Source organism: Oryctolagus cuniculus, chromosome 6 (assembly GCF_051225735.1).
Source record: "Oryctolagus cuniculus isolate XC-2025 breed Fujian yellow rabbit chromosome 6, ASM5122573v1, whole genome shotgun sequence".
NCBI classification, from domain to species: domain Eukaryota; kingdom Metazoa; phylum Chordata; class Mammalia; order Lagomorpha; family Leporidae; genus Oryctolagus; species Oryctolagus cuniculus.
Genome location: NC_142872.1, coordinates 166,149,992 through 166,174,860, shown reverse-complemented (window position 1 = coordinate 166,174,860; position 24,869 = coordinate 166,149,992). Strand labels below are relative to the sequence as shown.

The following is a 24,869-nucleotide window of genomic DNA, read 5'->3' as shown; positions in this document are numbered from 1 at the left end:
TGCCGCCTCCCAGAACGTGCCCTAGCAGGAAACTAGATCAGAGCGGAGGGAGGACCCCGTCCAAGCACTGTGATAGGGGACACCAGTGCCCGGAGACAGGACTGAGTCCAGGCACTGTGATGGGGGCGCTGGTGTCTGAGGAGACAGGACTCAGTCCTACCTAGGCACTGTGATGGGGACACTGGTGCCCCAGGAGACAGGACTGAGTCCAGGCACTGTGATGGGGGCACTGGTGCCCCAGGAGACAGGACTGAGTCCAGGCACTGTGATGGGGGTGCTGGTGCCCCAGGAGACAGGACTCAGTCCAGGCACTGTGATGGGGGCACTGGTGTCTGAGGAGACAGGACTCAGTCCAGGCACTGTGATGGGGGCACTGGTGTCTGAGGAGACAGGACTGAGTCCAGGCACTGTGATGGGGGTGCTGGTGCCCCAGGAGACAGGACTCAGTCCAGGCACTGTGATGGGGGCGCTGGTGCCCCAGGAGACAGGACTCAGTCCAGGCACTGTGATGGGGGCGCTGGTGCCCCAGGAGACAGGACTGAGTCCAGGCACTGTGATGGGGGTGCTGGTGCCCCAGGAGACAGGACTCAGTCCAGGCACTGTGATGGGGGCGCTGGTGCCCCAGGAGACAGGACTGAGTCCAGGCACTGTGATGGGGGCACTGGTGCCCCAGGAGACAGGACTGAGTCCAGGCACTGTGATGGGGGCACCAGTGCCTGGAGACAGGACTTGAGTCCAGGCACTGTGATGGGGACACTGGTGCCCCAGGAGACAGGACTGAGTCCAGGCACTGTGATGGGGGCGCTGGTGCCCCAGGAGACAGGACTGAGTCCAGGCACTGTGATGGGGGTGCTGGTGCCCCAGGAGACAGGACTCAGTCCAGGCACTGTGATGGGGGCACCAGTGCCCGGAGACAGGACTGAGTCCAGGCACTGTGATGGGGGCACCAGTGCCCAGAGACAGGACTCAGTCCAGGCACTGTGGTGGGGGCGCTGGTGCCCCCAATGGCAGCTCCACCTCTGCATCACATTATCCTCCCCTGTGAAGTACTTTAAACAGGAGAGGACGCACGGAGTGAGGGCTCACTGAGTTTTCCACAAGGGCAGACTGTGTAGCTGCCATCCATTCAAAGAGAAAACTGGACCGTCACTCCCTCCCAGTTCTGGGCCCCAGGGGCGTCCAGCACCTGGCGGTCACTGTCAGCTACGCCGAGATCCAGTTACAGGCAGGCAGGCCCGTGAGGGGACAGCGGATGAACTTTTTCAAGTGTATCTGTGCGGTTAGCAGTGACTGAGACAAAGAACATTGTCATCACACAGGAACTCCCAGCCCGCCGAGGCAGCCTCGTTCTTTGTCCCCAGAGTTCGGGGTGTTTCTGGAAGCCTGCCGTCACTCCGACGTGGCTGCCTGTGGCAGGGTATTCTAGGGGCTGGCCTTGTACACAGTGGCCGACACACCACTTGAAATGCTCACATCCCATACTGAATACCGGCTTCGTGTCCTCACTGCACCTCAGATTACAGCTTCTTACCCATATGTACTCTTTTTAAAAACATATATAGGGGCTGGCGCCATGGCTCACTTGGTTAATCCTCTGCCTGCTGCACCGGCATCCCATATGGCGCCAGTTCAAGTCCTGGCTGCTCCCCTTCCAGTCCAGCTCTCTGCTGTGGCCCGGGAGGGCAGTGGAGGATGGCCCAAGTGCTTGGGCCCTGCACCCCATGGGAGACCAGGAGAAGCACCTGGCTCCTGGCTTCAGATTGGTGTAGCTCTGGCCGTGGTGGCCATTTGGGAGGTGAACCAACAGAAGGAAGACCTTTCTGTCTCTCTCACTGTCTGTCAAATAATAAATAAAAAATATGTATTTATTTATTTGAAAGGCAGAGCTACAGAGAGGCAGAGAGAGCAAGAAAGGTCTTCCATCTGCTGGTTCACTCCCCAGATGACCACAGGCGCTGGAGCTGCACTGATCCGGAGCCGGGAGCCAGGAGCTTCTCCTGGTCTCCCATGGGGTGCAGGGCCCAAGCACCTGGGCCATCCTCCACTGCCCTCCCGGGCCACGGCAGAGAGCTGGCCTGGAAGAGGAGCGACTGGGACTTGAACTGGCGCCATATGGGATGATGGCGCGGCAGGCAGGGCTTCACCGCTATGCCGTGGTTTGTACTCTGCAGGTAGCAGTGCACACTGGGTGAGTTCTGGTCCCTGAGTGGCCGGGCCCTGGCCTGGATGTTGCAGACATTGGGGAATAGCCTGTGTCTGTCTGCCTTCCAAATAAGTAAACATGTTTAAAGTTCACTGTCAGTTAAGTCGGATGATACCCCACGGTGTGAGTACAGCACTGTTGGCCTGCTGCTGAATGGGACATGCGGTGGTTTTCGGTTTCTGGCTATTACGACTAAGGCTGCTGTGCACACGTACGTGGAAATACATGTGTTTCCAGTTCTCAGGGGCAGACTTTGAGGTTTCTGGAACATACAGTAAATGTGTGTTTGCTCAAAACTGCCAGGCCACAGTGTGGCTGTACCAGCCCACTTGCCCACTTCCTCGGCAGCATTGCTGTTGGCCCGTCATGCAGTCTGGCTCGTTGTAACGGATGTTCCCTCTGCATCCGGTGATGGTGAGCATCTCGTCCATCCTTGCTGGCCACGGATGTTTCTCAGGAAGCACGGCTCAAAAAGCCTGCCCTGTGTGCCGGTTCCTGAAGGTCGGACGCCAGTAGGTACTGCGGGGGTTTGTTTGCTTGTTGTTATTGTTTGGGTTTTTGTTTTGTTTTGTTTTTGACAGGCAGAGTTAGACAGTGAGAGAGAGACAGACAGAGAGAAGGGTCTTCCTTCTGTTGGTTCATCCCCCAAATGGCTGCTATGGCTGGTGTGCTGTGCCGATCCGAAGCCAGGAGCCAGGTGCTTCCTCCTGGTCTCCCATGCAGGTGCAGGGCCCAAGCACCTGGGCCATCCTCCACTGCACTCCCGGGCCACAGCAGAGAGCTGGCCTGGAAGAGGGGCAACCGGGACAGAATCTGGCACCCCAACCGGGACTAGAACCCGGTGTGCCGGCGCTGCAGGCAGCGCTGGCTGGTACTGTGTTTTAAATTCAGTTTTTAATTGTTCATGGCTGGAATGTAGAAATGTAACTGTTTGTGTTTATGTGTCTTGCGACCTTGTTACACTCCCTTCCTCGTCCTATAGCTTTTTTAATTCTCTCTCACCAGGCTTCAGGCCTTGCACTCCCTTTTCTGGCCACGTCGGTGCACTCTGGAATTCTGCCCCGAGGCAGTGAAGGCGCGGCTGTGCCTGGATTCTGATCTGTGAGACAGTATCATCTTGCACCTGCTCAGTGCGGTGCAGCTCCGGGCCTTGTGCGGGTGCTGTCAAGGAAGACGCCTGCCTGTTCTTAGCTAGCCGACAGGTTTGTCATCAGTTCTACTAAATGGTACCCAGGGATTTTTTATTGTCTCTACTGAGATAAGCATAGAAATTCTTCCTTTACTAATGCGGCAAACGACAGTCATTTTCATAGGTTGAAATACTGCTCCCTTCCTTTGTGGGCGATCCTACTTGGGTAGCATGTGTTAGCCTTTTGTATTTACTGAATTTAATCTGATAAAAATATTTCATTGAGAGCCTGTAGTCCATAATTTTTCATAAAACATTGTCATTGAGTTTTGGTATCAATTTTTGTCAGTCTCTTAAAGTGGTTCTTTATTTTCTCAGCGTTTGTATAATGAATGTTACTTCTGGCTTGGATGTTAGGATTCACTAGCATAGTGAGACGGAGCTGTCGTTGTGGGAGGAGTGCGCTTTGATAGGATTTGCTGTCTTGTCAGCTGCAGAGTTCACGTTTCGATTCTTGAGTAAGTCGTGCTACGTTGTGTGTTCGAGGTTCTGTGTCTTCCAGCTTGTCACATTCACTCGGCATCAAGGTCTCACGACGCGTCCTCTTAGGCATTTACCACCTGCAGTGCCTGCGCTGCTTGTCTTTTTCTCTCCTGATACAGAATTGGGTTTCTCCGGGCTTCCCCATTCATCTTCTCCTAGAACAACGGCTGTCTTTGTCGACTGCTCCGTTGTTTTCTACGCCATCCATTTCTACTAATTTTTAATTATTTTTTAAGTTACTCTGAGTTTAATTTGCGCTTTTTCTGACTTCTTAAAATGGGACTTAGAGCATCGTTCGGGTTTATTCAGCACTTTTAGCCTGAGACAGCTGCGGGTTCACATGCAGCTGTAGGAAATAATAGGAGACTCTCCAGAGAGCGCCTCGCCGTGGCTTCCCCACCTCAGCGGGATTGCGGCTTTCCGGGAGCTGTTACTGTGAACTGATGGAGGATTGTGTCAAGTGCTTGATGTTTGTCTTTCGATCGTCAGTATGGTAGATCACATTGGTTTCCCTTTTTTATTTTGTATACTTGCTCGTTTCTATTTATTTCAAAGGCAGCGAGCAGGAGAGAGCGCGCGCCCACACTTCCACCCACTGATTCACTGCCCAGATGTCCACAGCAGCCAGGGCTGAGCCGGGTCAGAACCAGGAACCAGGAACTGCGTCTCGGGGTCCCTGTGGGAGGCAGGACTCAGGCACGTGAGCTGGCAGGTGTTGCCCCCAGATGCACACTGGCAGGAAGCTGCGTGGACGGTGAACAAGGGATTTGGTCTCAGTGCACTCAGCGTGGGGTGTGGGCGTCCCAGTGGTGGCTTAGCCCACTGCACTAAAACACCTTCGCTAGGGATCGGTGATTAAAGACGCTTTAAAGACTTATTCACTTATTTAAAAGTCAGAGTTACACAGAGGAGAGGCAGAGAGAGAGAGAGAGAGAGAGAGAGAGAGAGAAAGAGAGAGAGAGAGAGATAGGTCTTCCATCCGCTGGCTCACTCCCCATTTGGCCGCAACGGCCAGAGCTGTGCCCATCAGGAGCCAGGAGCTTCTTCCCGGTCTCCCACGTGAGTGCAGGGGCCCAAGGACTTGCTCCATCTTCCACTGCTTTCCCAGGCCACAGCAGAGAGCTGGATCAGAAGTGGAGCAGCCGGGTCTCGAACCAGCACCCATGTGGGATGCCAGCACTGCAGGAGGTGGCTTTACCCGCTATGCCACAGCACCAGCCCCAGTATAAATTTTTTTTAAGATCTGTTTATTTACTTGAAACTCGGAGTTACGCAGAGAGAAGGAGAGGCAGAGAGAGAGAGGTTTTCCATCCGCTGGTTCACTCCCCAGTTGTCCACAACAACTGGAGCTGTGCTGATCCGAAGCCAGGAGCCAGGAGCTTCTTCTGGGTCTCCCACGTGGGCACAGGGGCCAAAGGACTTGGGCCATCTTCTTCTGCTTTCCCAGGCCATAGCAGAGAGCTGGATTGGAAGAGGAGAAGCCAGGACTCGAACCAGCGCCCATATGGGATGCCGGCACTGCAGGCGGCGGCTTTACCCGCTATGCTGCAGTCCCCCCCCCCCATAATTAAACATTAAAACTACTTTGTGGGACCAGCACTGTGCTCCACTTCCAATCCAGCTCTCTGCTGTGGACTAGGAAAGCAGTAGAAGATGGCCCAAGTGCTTGGGCCCCTGTACCCGCATGGGAGACCTGGAAGAAGCTCCTGGCTCCTGGCTTTGGATCAGCACAGCTCCAGCCCTTGCAGCCATCTGGGGAGTGAACCTCATCTGGCAGAAAAACCTCTCTCTCTCTGTCTCTCTTTCAAATAATTAAAATAAAATAAATAAATCTAAAAGAAAAAAAAAAAACACTTTGTATCCCTGGAATAAGCCCAGTTTATTGATAGTTCGGAACTCTTTGTAGATGATCTGGTTAAAAGTTCATGAAAAATGAAATTAAAAGATTGTTTCGGTGGTAACTTTTTAAAAAATATTTACTCTTTTTTGGGGAAGTCACAGTTACAGAGAGGGAGAGAGAGAGGTTTTCAAGCCACTGGTTCACACCCCTGATGGCTGCAACGGGCAGAGCTGGGCCTGACCAAAACCAGGAGCCAGGAGCTTCATCTGGGTCTCCTTGTGGGTGGCCGGGAACCCAACACTTGGGCCATCTGCTGCTTTCCCAGGCCATCAGCAGGGAGCTGGGTCAGAAGTGGAGCGGCCGAGACTCGAACCAGCTCCTGTATGGGGTGCTGGCATCTCAGGCAGCAGCTCCACCTACTGTACCACGACACCGGCCCCCCAGAGAGCTGCTGAAGTCCCCGCAAACAGGCATCTCCGTGAACTCTGTTCTTGTTTGTGTGGGAGTCTGGCACCCACCTCTGTGGGCAGCACTGCCCTGGGCTCACCACGTCTGCTGTGGCGGCACTGGGGGCTTGGTAAGATGAACTGGGATGTGTTCTGTCTCCAGGATGAGAACGTGTAAAACTAGCAGTAACTTGTACTAAACGTTTGGTGGAGCTCTTAGTGACGTCAGCCGGGCCTGAGAGCCGGGAGGGGGCAGCAGTTATGACCTCGGAATTTTCTCAGCTCCAGGGCTGTTCAAGTCGTCTCACACTGAGTGCGTGCCCGCGTCTCGGAGCTGACCCAGCTGTCTGTTCCTCGTGTTCTCCCTCGTGAGGCCTCCGGGGTCTGTTGCCACGTTCCCCGTTTCATTCCCGGTTTGTGTCTTTCTTTCCTGTTAACTGTGTCTTACCCTTTGCTGTGTTAGTCTTACTGCGTGGTCGTCACGTTTAAAAATCTTTTCAAAGCTGCTTCTCTGTTTCATTAATTTTTCTCTTAATACTTTTTGTGTTCAACTTCATTAATTTCTGCTTTTCTCTCTTTTGTTTCCCCTTCTGCTTTTTGGGGGCATTTATTTTTTAAAATTTCCATTTGTTTTCATTATTTTAGTTGAAAGGCAGAAAGAACAAGAGAGACAGAGGTCCTCCACCCTCTGTTCACTCCCCAGATGTCTGCAGCAGTCAGGGCTGGGTCAGGCCGCAGCCGAGAGCCCGGAAATCGGCCCAGCTTCCCACGTGAGTGGCAGGGTGCGAATTAGCAGGACGCTCCATCCGAAGCAGAACCGGGACTTGAGCCCAGGCACTCCAGTGTGGGCTGCGGGCATCCCAAGTAGGGTCTGGACCACGGTGCCAAGCACCCACTCTGGGGTTACTCTTTGTCTGGATTCTTGAGATGAAAGCTTAAGTATTAATTTAAGGCTTCCTCTCTCTCTCTCTCTCTCTCTCTCTCTCTCTCTCTCTCAGATTTATTTCTTTGGGGACAGCGTGGTGATAAAGCCGGTTAAGCTACTGCCTGTGGTGCTAGCATCCCACATGGGTGCCGGTTTGAGTCCCAGCTGCTCCTCTTCCAATCCAGCTCCCTGCGAAGGTGCCTGGGAAAGCAGCAGAGGACGGCCCAAGAGCTTGGGCCCCTGCACCCGTGTGGGAGACCACGAAGAAACTCCTGGCTCCTGACTTCGGCCTGGCCCAGCCCAGCCCCAGCCATCACAGTCCCTGGGGGAGTGAGCCAGTAGGTGGAGAATCTCTGTCTCTCCCTCTTTCTGTAACTCTGCCTTTCAGATAAATTAAAGTCAATTCTTAAAAATTTGTATTTCTTTGAAAGGCAGAACTATAGAAAGGAGAAGAGAGAGAGAGAGAGAGGGAGCGCGCGAGAGCAAGTGCACTCCCCAAATGGCCACAATAGCCAGGGCTGAGCCAGACGGGAGCCAAGATCTAGGAACTCCGCCCAGGCAAACCCCCCCCCACCCCGGGTTGAGCAGCCGGGAGCCTGAGCCGGATGCTAGAGCCGCAGGCGGCCTCGCCCACTGCACAGTGCCGCCCGTCTCTGCAGGCACACGCTGAGTCTACGCATCCCCCCAGCGCTGCGTTAGCCGCCTTCCTAATTTCACTTGGACGTTTGTTTCTTCACTCAGTTCCCCCACTTGATTTCTTTTATTTCCCTTGAGATCGCCTCTTGACCACAGAGGACTTAGAAGGCCATCGTGTAGCTGGCAGGTGCTCGGAGTCTTTCCCGCTGTCTTCTGTTTCTGTGTCAAGCTGGATTTCAGTGTGGTGGCAGAAGACATATCGCTGACTTACCAAGACCACTGCTGACAACATGGTCCTTCGCCCATGTGAGCCGCACGGGTCTCCCCCACCGTCATGTCCACCTAGAACCTGTCTGTGTGACCTCATTTAAAATAGTCTTTGCAGTTGTCACCTCGTTAAGATGAGGTCAGCACTGGGTTAGGGTGGGCTGTAAGCCAGTGATTGGTGTTCCTGGAAACACGTGACTTCTGACACAGGAGACCACCACGTGACAGGCAGAGGTCGTGGTGCTGTGTCTACAAACCAGGGAACACAGGGTGACCAACCACCACCCCTGTCCCAGAGAGAGGCGTCTCCCGGCACCTGGCCAGCAGTCTCGGACCCAGGCCTCCGGAGCTGCCGAAGAACCTCGGCTCTGTCTAAGGCACCCGGTGCCACAGCTGCCCCAGGACACTGTCCCGGGGAGACGGCCACTCCACAGCTGCCCCAGGACACCGTCCCGGGGAGACGGCCACTCCCGCACACTGCTGTGCGTCCCGTGCGTGGGAGTCCTGGGTTCTCGGCTCGGGGGGCTGAACTCAGAAGGGCATCTTCTCCCGGGCTGAAGCTGACCCAGCACCGGGCACTGCGCGGAGTCATCGCCTTGCTTTAGGGATTTTGCTGGAGGCTTGGGAGACACAGGCAGCGCGCTCACCCTTCCTCGGGCCACACTCGTGGCTGTGACCTGGAGGCCGCGCTGATTGGGCTGAGGAACGCCAGTGCCGCCGTCCCCTCCAGCTCTGCTCTGCAGCATCGTGTTGGCAGGCTGGCGTGGGCCGTCATGGAAACAGGCAGACACAGCAGGACTTCTGTGAGGGCCGGCGCGTGGCGCAGCGGGTTAACACCCTGGCCTGAAGTGCCGGCATACAAATGGGCGCTGGTTCTAGTCCCGGCTGCTCCACTTCTGATCCAGCTCTCTGCTATGGCCTGGAAAAGCAGTGGAAGATGGCCCAAGTCCTTGGGCCCCTGCACCCGCGTGGGAGACCCAGAAGAAGCTCCTGGCTCCTGGCTTCAGATCAGCGCAGCTCCGGCCATTGCAGCCAACTGAAGAATGAACCAATGGATGAAAGACCTCCCTCTCTCTCTCTCTGCTTCTCCTTCTCTCTCGTATAACTCTGACTTTCAGATAAATAAATCTTTTAAAAAAGAGATTGATGCAGTCACTGTTGGTATTACAGATTATTCACGCATGTAGGGCATTTTAAAGTGAGGAAGGGAGGAACTCTGTACGTTGTCTAATCGGTTGTGCTGGTGTGCACGACCCTCCTGTGCCAACACACTAGTCGCTGTGAGCCAGATCAGCTTTGCGTGGGGTTTACATACGCCATCTTAACTATTTAGTGTAGCTAGTCAGAATCCACCTATGTTAAAAATAAGGATACAGGTAAGTTTTATGAACTTTGTTCTTTTTAGTTTTTTTTTTTTTTTTTAATACTGATTTGTTTATTTGAAAGACAGAGTGCCCGTCTGCTGGTTCACTCCCCCAAATGCCTACAACGGCCGGGCCGAGGCCAGGCAGATCCAGGAGCCAGGAACTCAGTGCAGGTCTCCCACGTGGGTAGCAGAGATCCAAGCCCTTGACCCTTTGCCGTGGCCTCCGGGAAGCTGGCACTGAGAGTGGGGGTGGGGTTCAGACATGCAGTATGGGACGTGGGCCTTCCGGCCGGCTCTTAGCTGCTCCCTCAAATGCCGCCCTCTGCTTGTATTTGTACAGGAAACGACTGTGACAGCCTGGAGCTGCAGCACAGGCTGACACTCTGATAGGAAGAGAGGAAACAGTTACTTATAAACAAGAATTCACGAAACAAATTTGTGATCAAGAGATCAAGTGCACTTGGGGTTTGGGATGTCCGTTTGCCTCGTTAGGATTTGTTACTGTGCGGGCACCGTGGCTTAGTCAGCTAAGCTTCCACCTGTGGTGCCGGCATCCCATGTGGGCACCCGTTCGAGTCCCGGCTGCTCCACTTCCCATCCAGCTCTCTGCTGTGGCCTGGGAAAGCAGTGGGAGACGGCCCGAGTGCTTGGGCCCCTGCGCCCACGTGGGAGACCGGGAAGGAGCTCCTGGCTCCCGGCTTTGCGTGGGCCCAGCTCTGGCTCTTGTGGCCTTTTAGGGAGTGCAGCCGTGGCTCGGAGACCTCTGTCTCTGTCTCTCCCTCCCCCTCTCTCTGTAACTCTGCCTCTCATATAAATAAATAAAATCTTACACACACTCACACACACACACAGTGGTCCCAAAATCTTAAAAAAAAAAAAGTTACGTCTTGGCCAGTGCCACAGCACAGAGAGTGTCCCCCACACGTCTGGCTGCTGGTTAGAGTGCGCGCAGCCCCGTGGCAGGAGCGTCACGGCCTGTAAAGTAAGGCTACAGCATCCCCCTGGTTCTTCCTCTGACACAGAGAGCTGAGGGGTTAGAGCGTGGCCTGACGTCGGGGCATTGTAACCCTCGGTGTTAGTACTTAGAGTATATTGTGCACCTTTAGACCAAAGGGTTTGAAAACCCGAATACTTTCTCTCTTTTTAAGATTTATTTGAAAGAATTGGAGAGAGAGATCTTCCATCTGCTGGTCACTCTCCCGGTGGCTGCAATGGCCAGGGCTGGGCCAGGCGAAAGGTCTCCCACGCAGGTGGCGGGCGTCACCTGCTGCCTCCGGGGTGCGCAGCACAGCAGGAAGTTCCGCTGGAAATGGAGCAGCCGGGACTGGGTGCTGGCAGTGCAGGCCGTGCCTGACCCCTGGGCCCCCCCGGGCCCCCGCCTTTTGTGCAAGCCACTGGAAATGGCCTTTGCTGTAAGATGCACTTATTTATTTGAAAGAGGTACACAGAGAGGGAGGGGGGAAGAGGGGGAGGGGGAGAGAGGGAGGGGGGAGAGGGAGAGGGAGAGGGGGGAGAGAGGGAGGGGGAGAGGGGGAGAGAGGGAGAGGGGGAGAAGGAGGGGGGAGAGGGGGAGAGGGAGAGGGAGAGAGGGAGAGGGGGAGAAGGAGGGGGGAGAGAGGGAGGGGGAGAAGGGGAGAGAGGGGGAGGAGGGAGGGGGAGAGAGGGAGAGAGGGAGAGGGGGACAGAGGGAGGAGGGGAGAGGGGGAGAGAGGGGGAGAGGGAGAGGGGGAGAGGGGGAGAGGTCTTCCATCCTCTGGCTCACTCCCCAATTGGCCGCACTGGCCAGAGCTGCGCTGATCCAAAGCCAGGAGCCAGGAGCTTCTTCCGGGTCTCTCTCACGGGTGCAGGGGCCCAAGGACTTGAGGCATCTTCCACTGCTTGCCAAGACCACAGCAGAGAGCCGAATCGGAAGTGGAGCAGCCGGGACTCGAACTGACACCCATGTGGGATGCCGGCACTGCAGGCGGCGGCTTTACCCACTACGCCACAGCGCTGGCCACAGGAAATCACCTTTTTCTAAGAGGAACTCACTGAAAGAATGATTCCTCAGCGGTGGATTGTCGTGAGCCCTTAGTCGCGGGGAACAACTCACAGCCTGGCTGTCAGGGGACTGGAAGCTGTCTCCCCCAGCCTCGTGTTCTCAGAAGCCAGCACTTGGGGCCGGCGCTGTGGCATGGCAGGTGAGGCTGCCGCCTGCGGAGCCGTATCCCGTATGGGTGCCGGTTCGAGTCCCGGCTGCTCCACTTCCGATCCAGCTCTGCTGTGGCCTGGGAAAGCAGTGGAAGATGCCCCAAGTGCTTGGGCCCCTGCACCCACCTGGGAGACCCAGAGGAAGCTCCTGGCTCGTGGCTTCAGATCAGCGCAGCACGCCGGCCGTTGTGACCATTTAGGGAGTGAACCAATGTATGGAAACCCCCCCCTTCTCTTTCTTTCTCTTTTTCTCTGCCTCCTTCTCTCTCTCTGTAACTCTGACTTTCAAGTAAATATTTTTCAATATTTTCAAGTAAATATTTTTCAATATTTTCAAGTAAATATTTTTTTATGACAGACAGAGTTAGACAGTGAGAGAGAGAGACAAAGGTCTTCTTTCCGTTGGTTCACCCCCCAAATGGCCATTACAGTGCTTCTTCCTGGTCTCCCATGGGGTGCAGGGCCCAAGCACTTGGGCCATCCTCCACTGCACTCCCGGGCCACAGCAGAGAGCTGGCCTGGAAGAGGAGCAACCGGGACAGAACCGGCGCCCCGACCGGGACTAGAACCCGGGGTGCCGGCACTGCAGGCGGAGGATTAGCCTGGTGAGCCGCGGCTCCGGCCCCTGGAAGTCTTCTGACACCTTCACTGTGTGTAAGCGCTTAGCTGTCCACAGAAACCAATCTGCAGTGAAACTCGGTGGGTTCGGCTCTCTCTGCCGTATGTGTGTGTGTCCTGAGTCAGCCTGCCGGGGGCACAGCGGCGGGTCTGCGGGTGCAGGTGACAGCACCTGCGCAAATGCTGCCCGCAGTTCTCAGGAGGCTCCCTCAGGTCAGGGCACAGCCAACAGGAGCTTCCTCCGGTGCTGGCACCACGGGACACTCAGCTGCCACCAGGATCCAGGGGCTCTGCACCACCTCCCCATTCAGCCAGCCACAGATGAGAAACATTTGGAAAAAACTGCGTCCCTACAGATTACGGACGGGCTTTGTCTTTGTCCCACTTCCCTAAGCGATGAGTGTCACGACCCTTTACGTAGTTTACGTGTGTTAGCCGTCACAGGTGGCCTGCAGCCCATGTAGTGTGCACGGGGACACGCGTGTAGGTTACGTGCAGTACCGTCCCATCCTGCAGGCGAGGCCTGAGCATCCGTGGGTGTTGGTATCGGGGTCCTGGAACCGACCTCCGGGGATGCTGAAGTGTGTAGTGCCGCTGATGGCACCGGGGACATGCGCTCTGTATTACATTCTGGGGCGATGCGGTCCCCACGACCACGGGTGACACACTCCCGCTAAGTGTGATTGCCGTTAGTTAACGTGGGAGGGGACGCTAGGTGAGTCTGGGGAAAGAAGGGAAACAGAAACCCGAGGGTGCCCACATCGTGGCTGCGGAGAGAGGGGGGGAGTCAGAGGTCAAAGCTGCAGAAGCTGACGCGGGCCCTGGCGGTGCCCAGAGCTGGAGGGTGAGGTGAGAGGGAGCCGGCGGGCAGTGGGAACAGGGGAAGGAAGTGGCAGGGCTGGGCTGGCAGTGGGCTGGCAGTGGGCTGGCAGTGGGCTGCCTCACTGTCGTGCCTTAACCACGAGCAAGCGCCTCGCCCAGGACACTGACCTCAGACCTGAAGTCCTCTTGCAGCCGCCGGCCTCGGAATCGGACAGGGCGCCGAGGGGAACGCTGGAATGCGTGCCTCAAACCGGCCCCTGGAGCTGGCCCCGCGCCTGCAGCGTGGGCCTCCCGAAGCGGGGTCCGCAGCGCCGCCGCCCCGCGGAGACGGGCGCGACCTCTGCTCTTCTTGGCCTTCGTCTGAGAAAGCCCCGATGCGAAGGCGAAGCCGTTGCTGTGGTTTGCGCGCGGCGTGGCCCCTCAGAGCCCATGTTCCGGAAGCGTGGTCCCCGTGCGACCACGTAGTCACCGTCAGAAGGGGCGGATGTTGTAGGGTGACTTGCGGGAAGGCCGAGGGGCTGGGAGGGGCCCCCGCGGCCCGCGCTGAGGGCCTGGGCTGAAGTCCCGGCTCCACTTCCGCTGCCGCGCACTTGCTGGCTCGGGAACTCGAGTCTCGGCCGTTCACGGGCCTCCCGGGTGCAGCTCTGCTCTCCTGACTTCACCTTGGCCCAGCCTGGCTGTGGTGGGCATTGTTACCCTTGAAGTACCTTAAAGAGCACATTCATTTGTTGTCTTGTTCCTGCAGGGCATAAAATAGATGACGTATTTTTTTTTTAAGATTTGTTTATTTGAAAGGCAGAGTTTCAGAGAGGCAGAGGCAGAGAGAGAGAGAGAGAGAGAGAGAGAGAGTCTGTCATTCATTGGTTCGTTCCCCAAATGGCCACAATGGTGGAGCTGCGCTGATCTGAAGCCAGGAGCCAGGAGCTTCTTCTGGGTCTCCCATGTGGGTGCAGGGGCCCAAGCACTTGAGCCGTCTTCTGCTGCTTTCCCAGGCCACAGCAGAGAGCTGGATCGGAAGTGGAGCAGCCGGGACTCAAACCGGTACCCACATGGGATGCTGGCACCGCAGGTGGTGGCTAACCGTCTACCCCACAGCACCAGCCCAGCAATCTATCTTCTAATATTTATTTATTTGAAAGGCAGAGTTCCAGAGAGAGCGAGAGACAGAGATCACCCGTTTGCTAATTCACTCTCCAAATGGCTGCCACAGCCAGGGTTGGACCAGATTGAAGCCAGGAACCTGAAACTCCATCCGGGTCCCCCACATGGGTGACATGGCTCCCAGTACTTGAGCCTTGTTCTGCTTTCCCAGGCCATCAACAGAGAGCTGGATCAGGAGTGGAGCACGGGGCTGGCCTGTGGCACCGGTGTCCTGTATGGGCACTGCTATGAGTCCCGGCTGCTCCTCTTTCCATCCAGCTCCCTGCTGCGGCCTGGGAAGGCAGTGGAAGATGGCCCATGTGCTTGGGCCCCTGCACCCACGTGGGAGACCTGGGAGAAGCTCCTGGCTCCTGGCTTCGGATCGGCCCAGCTCCGGCTATTGCGGCCATTTGGGGAGTGAAGCAGCAGATGGAGGCCCTCTCTATATATAACTCTCCCTCTCAAATAAATAGATATAACCTTAAAAAAAGTGGTGTGGCCAGGATGCCAGCATTCCAAGCAGCAGCTCCCCCGCCGAGCGGCGACACGGCCCCGGGGTAGTCTGTCTTATGAAACGCGGTCCTAGCTCACTTCTCGGGGGTGCCTGGAGCTGTGCCCCAGCGCATTTATGTGAGCTGGAGAAGGCGGCCACGTTCTGCAGGCAGCAAGCCTCCCTGAGGGCCTGGTCTCCCCGTAGGAGGGGCTGCAAGTTACATCCCAGGCCCTGTTTCCCCACCAAGGTCAACCGTGGCTCCCAGAGATGAACAAAAATGTATAAAAAGAAGTAATAGATGTATTTTATTACTTTTTTTTCGTGGCAGAAATGCAAATGAATAATGCCTTATGTCCCTGAGCCTTTAGGTACTGAGTTTAACTCCAGGCCTCAGGACAAACTGTGGCACAAAGGGTGAAAGCGCCGTTTGGGACACCCACACCCTTATCAAAGTGCCAGGCCACGTCACATCAGCTGCCTGCTGGTGCACCGGCAGCTGGCGGATGGGGCCCCAAGGACTTGGGTCCCTGTCGTCCACGTGGGAGCCTGAGTGGAGCTCCTAGCTCTTGCCTCAGCCTGGCCCAGCCCTGGCTGTTGCGGGCATTTAGGGAGTGAAGCAGCAGATGGAAGATCTCTCCTCACACCCAACCCACCGCATCATTCTGTCTTTCAAATAAATAAATAAAATGAATATGAGCTATTACCAGCCTCAGAAAAGTCTGAACATAATGATTTTTTAAATTTAATGTCAAGTATATTTAAATGTATGTATTTGGAAATTGTGTTTCTATTTTATTTTTCTCTGGGAAACGGAGATCTCTCATTTGCTGGTTTGCTCCTTGAAATGCCCACGGCCTTGGCCGGCGCCGTGGCTCACTAGGCTAATCCTCCACCTTGCGGCGCCGGCACACCGGGTTGTAGTCCCGGTCAGGGCACCGGATTCTGTCCCGGTTGCCCCTCTCTGCTGTGGCCAGGGAGTGCAGTGGAGGATGGCCCAAGTCCTTGGGCCCTGCACCCCATGGGAGACCAGGAGAAGCACCTGGCTCCTGCCATCGGATCAGTGCGCTGCGCCAGCCGTGGCAGCCATTGGAGGGTGAACCAACGGCAAAGGAAGACCTTTCTCTCTGTCTCTCTCTCTCTCACTGTGCACTCTGCCTGTCTAAATAAATAAATAAATAAATAAATAAAAATGCCCACGGCCGCCAAGGGCAGGCCAGGCCGAAGCCAGGAGCCAGGAACTCAATCCAGGTCTCCCTGGGGGGTGGCACCGACCCAGGTACTTGGCCCCCCCCGCTGCCTCCCGGGTGCACACTCAAGTGAAGCTGACGCTGCAGACACCCAGCACTAGAACCCAGAAACCCAGGCAGCGTTTCAGCCGCTGCACCCACACTTGTGCTCAGAAAAGCCTTTTAAAGCCTGCAGTGAGCCTACGTCAGTGAAATGCACCATGCAGCGATTTTAACAGAGGCATACCCTGTGCAGCCTTCCCGCAATGCCCGCCAACCCAGAGGGCGCCACCCACCGGGTAGAGACTGCTCTCATCTCTGTAGTGAGCTCTCGCCTGGCCTTGGCGTTTGTACCGGTTCAGGCACACGGCCTGCTTGGTTGCAGTAGCCTCTTCCCACTTGATGTTTTTAAATGCATTCGTGCTGTATTTTATGTAAGCCACTGAACACTGTCCCGCGTGCACATCTCTCCTGCTCACGTCGGTCGGCACTGTTTGCGGTTTGGTGCTGGGTGAGCAGAGCGTGACCGTGTGTGCAGGTCCTCGAGGCTGTGTGTGGGTGGTTTCACCTCCTCTGGGTGGATCCCGGGAGAGGAAGTGTGGGTCGTGGGTACCTGTGTGTTTCATCGTGTTAGGAAGTGACAGCTTCCCAGAGGGTAACCTTCGTGTCACCTGCCCAGTGCCGGCGTGTGTGAATTCTCCCTGGAGCGCGTCAGTTTTCCTGTGGTTCATCCTGGTGGTCATGAAGTGGAGTTTCACCACCATTTTAATTTGCATCTCCCTGGTAACCCCATAATACGTGTCGATTAGATATCTTCTCTAGTGAATGGCCATTCAAGTCTTTTGCTTGCTTTTTTTTTTTCTTTTTAAAGATTTATTTATTTGAAAGAGTTACAGAGAGGCAGAGGCAGAGAGAGAGAAGAGAGAGGTCTTCCATCCTCTGGGTCACTCCCCAGATGGCCACAACGGCCGGAGCTGCGCTGATCTGAAGCCAGGAGCCAGGAGCTCCTTCCGGATCTCCCATATGGGTGCAGGGACCCAAGCACATGGGCCATCCTCCACTGCTTTCCCAGGCCATAGCAGAGAGCTGGGTCGGAAGTGGAGCAGCCGGGACTCGAACCGGCACCCATATGGGATGCCAGCACCACAGGCAGAAGCTTAACCTGCTACAGCGCAGCGCCAGTTCCCTTTGCTTGTTTTTTAAAATTGAGTTGATTTTTACTATTGATCTGTAGTAATGCTTTATGTGTCCTGCATACAAGTCCTTCACCAGCTACATGTGTTACAAATGCTCTCAGTCTGTGGCTTGCCTTCTGATTTTCTTAATGGTATCTTTTGATGAAGTCCTGTTGATACTGTCTCATAATTCTTATTACATCTTTAAAAAAAAAAAAAAGGCTGGCACCGCGGCTCACTAGGCAGATCCTCCGCCTTGCGGCGCCAGCACACTGGGTTCTAGTCCCGATCAGGGCGCCGGATTCTGTCCCGGTTGCCCCTCTTCCAGGCCAGCTCTCTGCTGTGGCCAGGGAGTGCAGTGGAGGATGGCCCAAGTCCTTGGGCCCTGCACCCCATGGGAGACCAGGAGAAGTACCTGGCTCCTGCCATCGGATCAGCGCGGTGTGCCGGCTGCAGTGGCCATTGGAGGGTGAACCAACGGCAAAGGAAGACCTTTCTCTCTGTCTCTCTCTCTCTCTGTCCACTCTGCCTGTCAAAAAAAAAAAAAAAAAACTTATTTATTTGAGAGGCAGAGAGAGGGGCACTCCCATCTAGCGGTTCTCTCCTCAAACGCCCACAACAACCAGAGCTGGGCCCGGTCACCGCCAGGAGCCAGGAGCTCCATCCAGGTCTCCCGCGAGGGTTCCAGCAGGCGCCCAGCTATTCCAACATCAGCACTGCCTCCCAGCGTGATTAGCGGAAGCTGGAACCAGCAGGCAGGGGGGGAGTAACACAGGCGCTCCGCTCCGCCCCGCCCCGCCCCGCCCCACCCCGGGAGGGGGCTGGGTGCCTGCTCTCTGCACCCTTGCCTGCCCCACGCTTGAAAGGCGTTCCCCACAGTTTCCTCTGAAAGCTTTACTGTATACCTTTTCTGTTCGGGCTCTGGTTTCCATATAGTGTTTTTGCCATTCTTGAAAGATTTATTCGAAAGGCGGAGAGGCGGAGGCAGAGGCAGAAACACGGAGAGCTAGACAGGCCAGTGTCTCCTCTATTCAAGCGCTCACACGCTGCCGGCAGCAGCCCGGACAGGGCCGGGGAACCCGGTCTGCCACGGGAGGGCAGGGACCCGCCACGCGAGCCGTCCCCGGTGCCTCCGGGGAGGACGCGGGAATTGGAAGCAGAGCTGGGACGCAGACCCAGACAGGCTGAGAGGGAGCGGGGGCGTCCCGAGAGCGTGCCAGCGTGCCGAATGCGCACCCCTGGGTCTGCGGCTTGCCTTGAATGAGTTGTTGGGAGGGCTGAGAGGTGGATGGTGGGGTTCACTTCTCCCGCAGTGGGCACCCAGTTTTTCCAGCACTGCTCATTCAAGATCTCTCCTTTTCCACCGCATCGCCCGGGTAGCTCAGTTAGAAATCGGTGAGCGCGTGCAAGCACCGTGGGAAGCGTGTGTTAGGAAGAGACCGCCTGTGTGTCCCAGCTCTGCGGCACCGCACCTTCTAATGCCGCATTCCAGACTGCACTGTGCTCCAGTGTTCACACCGGGGCCGGGCGGAGACCGCCACGCAGGGAGGGAAGCCACTCCCGGCGCCTGTGACCTCACCGCTCCGCAGCCACCCCACCAAGCCCAGTGTCAGTGGGCTGAGAGGGAAGCTGTCCCTGTGGGACAGGGCAAGGCAGCGCAGGCTTCTGGCCAGGAATCCAGCCTCCCACACCTTCTTGTAGGCACACAGATGCCAGTAGGGCACAGAGGCCTTGCCGGAAGTCAGCTGACTTCCGGTTCTTGGCTTTGCTCGCCCTGAAGGCAGACGTGTCGACCAGCCGGCCGTGGGCTGTGACCCACTGTTGTCCATAGGTGATCCCTCCACAGGCATCGGCATCAACAAACGTGGCAATGGGGGCAGGGGCTCAGTGCAGCCGTTAGACCGCCCACGTCCCAGATCTGAGTGCCTGCGGGTGAGTCCTGGTCGCTCCAGGGCAGCTTCCTTGGAAGACAGCAGGTGGCGGCTCCAGTAGCAGGGTGCCCCACCACCCAGGGGGCCTGGATTGAGGGATTGCGGTCCCAGCCCTGGCTTTGACGTGGACACTTGGGGATGACTCAGCAAGATCTCTGTCCCTCTGTCCCTGTCTCTCTGCCTTCCAAATAAAAATAACTTTTTTTTAAAAAGGGAGATGGAGATAGAATTGATGCAGAGCCTACCAGTCCAGCAGGGAGGCATCCGGGTGTCGCTGGGTCTGGAAACCAAGGGGAGAAGAAAGGCCACGCTTTGCTTCGGGAGATGTGTTGCTAACAGGACTGGACTTCCACCATTATTATCCAAAATGTGCACGATGTGTTCTGATCCGCCGTGCGCCCATGGCCGCGATGGCGGATAAACCTGCAATGTTTACTGATGGATCCTTGCGGAAAATCTATCTTTCCAAACGTTTTCACTGTAGAAAACTATGTCGTGTGATCAATAAAACTTTGAAACCTAAAAATGTTACCTGAGGACAAATGTCTGGGCAGGACTTTAAATGGCGGTGCGAACTCAAATCTCTCAAGTGCAGGCGAGACGTCACGGAGCTAAATGTCGAAGAAGAGGTGGCTGCTGCGCTGTTTTCAAAGGCGTAGGCTGGCCATCGCGTGGATGTGTGTTCATACCCCATCTGGTTACATTTAGCAGAGCGATATGACAGTTTTATTTCTAAGTGTCAATATTTACAACGTGCCAGAAGTTGTATTCTTTGTAACTGTTGAAACTTGTAGTTTAGGTGTCAGCTTCCTGTGTGAGGGGCGTTAAGATACTTCAAATTTTCAGGGCCGTATGAACATAATTTCTAAGGATGCCAATGCTGAGAGGAAACCCACGCTGACCACAGGGCCCCGCGGTGCCTCCTGGGAGCTGGCTGGGGTCCCACTGCAGGCCACCTGCTGTGAGCCCTCTGCCTGTTTCCCTGGAGGAGGGCAGTGCCTTGAAGGTGGCGTAAACCCCACGCGGTGTCTGGAACAGGTCCTCGGGCCGTTAGCGTGAGGGAGGGGAGGCCCCCGCGGGCTGTGGGACTGTTCCTCTCGGGGAACCCCTCAAGCCCACGCCCTCAGGAACCCCAACAAGACTCTGCCCTGCTTGGGACGAGCCCGACAGGCTGCGGCAGCACAGTGCCACCTCCCCGGTGGCTTTCAGAAAGGGAAGTGTGTGTGCGCCATCCTGGAGACATGCACGGTGGACGCCTGATGCGGTTGCCTTGTGGCGTGACCACGGCGTCCGGACGCTGCCCAGCCCTGTGCTCTCTTGCACGTGCGGGTGCTGGGGAAGTGCAGGGTCTCAAGCAGTCACAGCCAGCGTCGCCCACTGATGCTCCAGCCCTCGGCGGGCAGGAGCGGGACACGTGCACCCTCGGGACACGTGCACCCTGGATGTTGACGGCCAAGCCCGTGGCCCGTCCGCGCCTGGAAGATCCGGGCAGGTCTCAGAGCTGCACAGCCCCACCCACTGCCTGTTTCCGGAAGCGAGGCCATCTCCCTGCGTCCAGGAAAGGTTGTTGGAACACAAAGCAGGACGCCGGTGCTGGTGAGTCTCCCTGTCCTTGTCGCTGCCCCGCCCCCACGGCGCTGCTCGGAGGTGGAGGGTGTCCTGGTCGCGGGCTGGCCCGCTAGGGCAGCTTGGTCCCCCTCCGAGACCTGGTGCACCGCTTAACTCTGGGTTGGCGCAGGCGGTGGCCAGCCCGAGGCCATGTGGTGCTGTGGGCAGGGTGCAGCCGCCACTGGCGGTGTGTGGAGCATCAGGGGCCATTCCCCTGGCCCGCCCCCACGCTGCCGCAGCAGGGCGGCCGCAGTCTGCACGGGGAGCGAGCTGGCCAGAGCTCTTGGGGAAGGGTAGCGCCGTGGCCTGCTGACTCCGCAGGACGCTGGCCCGGGGTGTACGCGGGATAGCAGGGCACTCGGGCTGAGGTGCTGAAGGGATCGCCGCACTCGAGATGGATCGGAGGCTGTCGCTGTGAGGCGGCTCCCGGCCACAACCTGGCGTCCCCGGGAAGCCCTCTGAGCACCCGGCCTGGCGGGAGCCTGGCGGGAGCCTGCAGCCGCTGGTGCTGCGGTCACGGTCACGGTCTCGCCGACTTCGCCACAGCAGCCGCGTCCCTGCTGACCAGTGAGGCTGGCACCTCGTCCTGTGCTCGCTGGCCTCTCAGTGCCTGGGTTTTCCCATTTTCCTACTGGACCATCATTTTTCTTTTTTTTAAACTGTAGATTCTGAAGGGGCTCCCTCTGCTTAGTGTTGAATGTGGCGTAAATATCTTTTCCCACTCTGCGGGCTGCTTTTCACTCTTCCTTTATTTCAATCTGAGACAGAGAGGTCTTCCATTGGCATGCTCACTCCCCAGATGCCCACAACACCAGGGCAGGCTGGGCCAGGCCAAAGCCAGGAGGCAGGAACTCCCCCGGGCCTGCCGCGTGCGTGGCGGAAGCCCAAGCTCTGGAGCCCCCGGCTGCTGCCTTCCCAGGTGCACGTTAGCAGGAAGCTGGCTCCAAGGCCAAGGAACCAGGTCGTGAACCTGCCCTGCAGTGTGGGAGCAGGCGCCAAGTTCAACCTCCACACCCAGCTCTCTCCTCTGTACTTGACCCTGTCTGTGGTGCTGTGCGCGGCTTTCCCCTCATGCTGGAAACTTCTGGATACACAGACAGCACAGCCTGGCGACCCTCAGGCCCCATTACCCCCTCTCCTACTGCGTTACGCTGAAGCAGATTCCAGCCGTTGTATCTCTCCTACAAGACAGGGACTCCTTCTACCAACACAACCAAAACACCATTATCGTAGCTAAAAAGTGAATAACTTTCCCTTAATGTCATCAAATACACAGTCAGGATTCAAATTTTTCTTAGTCTCATGAACTCTTTTCATTAAAAATAAATAAACAAACCCAAATAAGGAGCTCACCCCCAGTGCCTCTCGGGGAAGTTCTCGGTGGCGGGCACGCGGGGTCTGTCTTCCTACGTGGTGGCAGTCCTCGCCCCACCCCACGGACATGGCGACCGGCTCCTGCGTTGTTTTCTTTGCTGGCTCTCCCAAGCACGGAGAACTGGCTCGGCGCCTTGTCCCAGCACTGTAGGCCATGCGGCCCATCCTCTCCCCACTGCTCCGTGACCGACCTGTCCCCTGCCCATGTCCATGTGGTCACTCTCTGGCTCTCTGCCCCACTGGACAGAGCTTTGCCATGCTGTCCACCACCGCGGCTTCGTGGCAGGGTCTTCCTCAAGATGGACTTGGTTATTTTGCCCTCTGCATTTCCACGTAAACACAAGCTTGTCAAGCTCTGCCCCTTCCCCCACAAAACAAAAAACAAACCCCTCAGACAGTCGGCACCGCACGGACTGCGTCGGTCAGGCCGGGACAGCGGGCACCATGCGTTCCAAGTCCTGACCTACACACGGATGTCTCCCTCCCTCTGCCGGCTCAGCCCATTTCTCAGTGACGTCACTCCAATTCTGTACGAAAGGTTTGCACCTTTCTCACTAGGATTCTTCCTAAATTTGTGTTTCATTCTGTTTCGATTCCATTTTTTTGTCACTAGTATGTGTTGTGGCACAGTGGGTTAAGCTGCTGCCTGAGACGCTGGCAGCCCATATTGGCATCAGTTCAAGTCCCAGCTGCTCCACTTCCGGTCCAGCTCCCTGCTGGTGTGCCTGGGAAAGCAGCAGAGGATGGCCCACGTGCTTGGGCCCCCGTGCCCACGTGGGAGACCCGGATGGAGTTTCAGGCTTCTGGCTTCAGCCTGGCCCAGTCCTGGCTGTTGCAGCCATTTGGGGAGTGAACCAGCAGTTGGAAGATTCTCTCTCTCTCTCCATAAGTAAATAAATCCTAAGGGAAAAAAAAGCATTGCCCTTATAGCCAAAACCCTTGCTGAAAACATCTATCGGGTTATTTCAGAGTAGCATCGCAGCAGGTGACGACGGCACAAAGGACTCTGGGAGTTTGCGTTTACACCTGCTTTGCTCCTTGGGGACGTGCTGTCATTTCCACTCAATAGTTGGTCTCCATATGAAAGATCTCTTTTGTTTATCTTTTTTACTCCAGAAAATGCTACAAGCTGCACACACCACACCTACAGTCTTCCCTCCCTCCAGGGTGCCTGTGACTCCTGTTGTGACAGGAGCAGGTGGGCGGGGCAGCGGGCACGCGTCCCAGGTGGTCTTCGTGCCACACACGGAGACACAGAAGGAGGGCGGGGCGCCCACACTCCCAGGGGAGCCCCTGGTGCCGCCAGGAGGGCCTGGATCCCTGGTCACACCTCAGGAAGGGGGCCGCGCTGAGGCGCAGAGCGAAGTCCCGCGCGCACCATGCTGCAGGCTGAGAGGATTCGGCACACAGGACCCAGAAGGCTCCGGAGAGCTCACCTCAAGAAGCAGCGGATGGAGGGGGGGTCTGGGCCGGACAGGCGGGGGTCAGCGGTGGTCTCGGGTCGTGATTCTGACAGCCCAGTCATGCCCCATGAACTGTTTTTAGAGGTTTGAGAGCTGACTGCTCCAGGGAGGGGAGAGGCGTTTCTCGCAAGCTGTCTGCCTTCATCCCGTTTGGGGATTCCAGCCTCCTAGAGGGGGCCTTCCAATGACACTTTTTATCTCGGCATCACTGTCGATTTCCGTGCCGTGGTAAGGAGTCACACGGAGACCGCGGGTGACGTCCTGGACAAGCGTAGCACTTGGTTGCCGCCAGGATGTTGACGTGGGTACTGTCAAGGCAGGACTTCCCACCCTCGAGGGACGCCCAAGTCACCTCTCATAGCCACAGCCACTTCTCTTCTGTCCCCGTGCCCTCCTCAGTCCCCAGCAACCACTAATCAGCTCTCTCCGTTTATATAATTTCATCCTTTCCTTTTAAAAAAAGATTTATTTATTTGAGAGGGAGTTATAGAGGGAGACACAGAGAGAGGTCTTCCACCTGCTGGTTCACTCCCCAGATGGTGCAACTGCCAGAGCTGGGCAGATCTGAAGCCAGGAGCCAGGAGCCCTTCCGGGTCCCCCTTGTGGGTGCAGGGCCCAAGCACGTGGGCCGTCCTCCACTGCTTTCCCAGGCCATTAGCAGGGAGCTGGATGGAAAGTGGAGCCGCTGGGAGTCAAACCAGTGCCCATGTGGGCTGCTGGTGCCACAGGCGGAGGCTTCACCTACTGTGCCAGGGCACCGGCCCCACTGCTGTCCCTTCAAGGGCGTCCCATCGATGGGACTGCACGGCACATGACCGCATGGACCGGCCTCCTGCTCGTGCTTCGAGTGGGCTCCTGTGGCTGTGCGCCTGCCGCTCCTCCCCGTCTCGCTGGGTGCTGCGCAGGGTGCCTCTTGTCTGTGTGGGCACCACCCACAGCTGTCACCAGTGTAGCTGCTGTCCGTGTTCACGTGGGGCTGCCACTGCAGTGAGCCTGCTGCTCGCCACGCCAGCGTCCACGTCGGGGCACAACGCAAGTCCTGGCTGATCCGCTTCCAACACAGCTTCCTGCTAACGCACCTGGGGAGCAGCAGCGGCTGGCCCGAGTATCTGGCCCCTGCCACCCTGTGAGAGACCAGGATGGGGCGCCAGCCCCTGGCTTTGGCCTGGCCTGGCCCTGGCAACTGCAACCATTCGGGGAGTGAACCCGCAGATGGACAGTCTCTATGTGTCACTCTGCCTTTCTTGTCCAAGAAAGGTCCCCGTGTAGATGTACGTGTGAACTGCCTCGTCGTCTGAGATGGGTGCTTGGGAGCGCGCCTGCTGGGTTAGCGGCAGTCACGTGTGTGGCCAGGTGGGCGCCCGCCGGGCTGCTTCCCGGAGTGGTCAGGAGCCACACGGCTTCCGCAGCCTGGGTGTTGTCACTATTTACTGTTTTGAGCCTTTCCGATGGGGTGTGTTGCTGGTGTCCGGCG

General features: G+C 56.8%; 1 non-coding gene across 1 annotated transcript; it reads right to left on the bottom strand.

Annotated features, from left to right (window-relative positions):
• Positions 1-9,370: 9,370 nt before the first annotated feature.
• On the bottom strand, positions 9,371-13,551 carry LOC127486623 (uncharacterized). The gene is made up of 2 exons (XR_011389349.2): positions 13,154-13,551; positions 9,371-9,738 (listed from the first exon to the last, which is right to left on the bottom strand). It is a non-coding gene; the product is annotated as an uncharacterized LOC127486623 (transcript).
• Between the last annotated feature and the right edge of the window lie 11,318 nt (positions 13,552-24,869).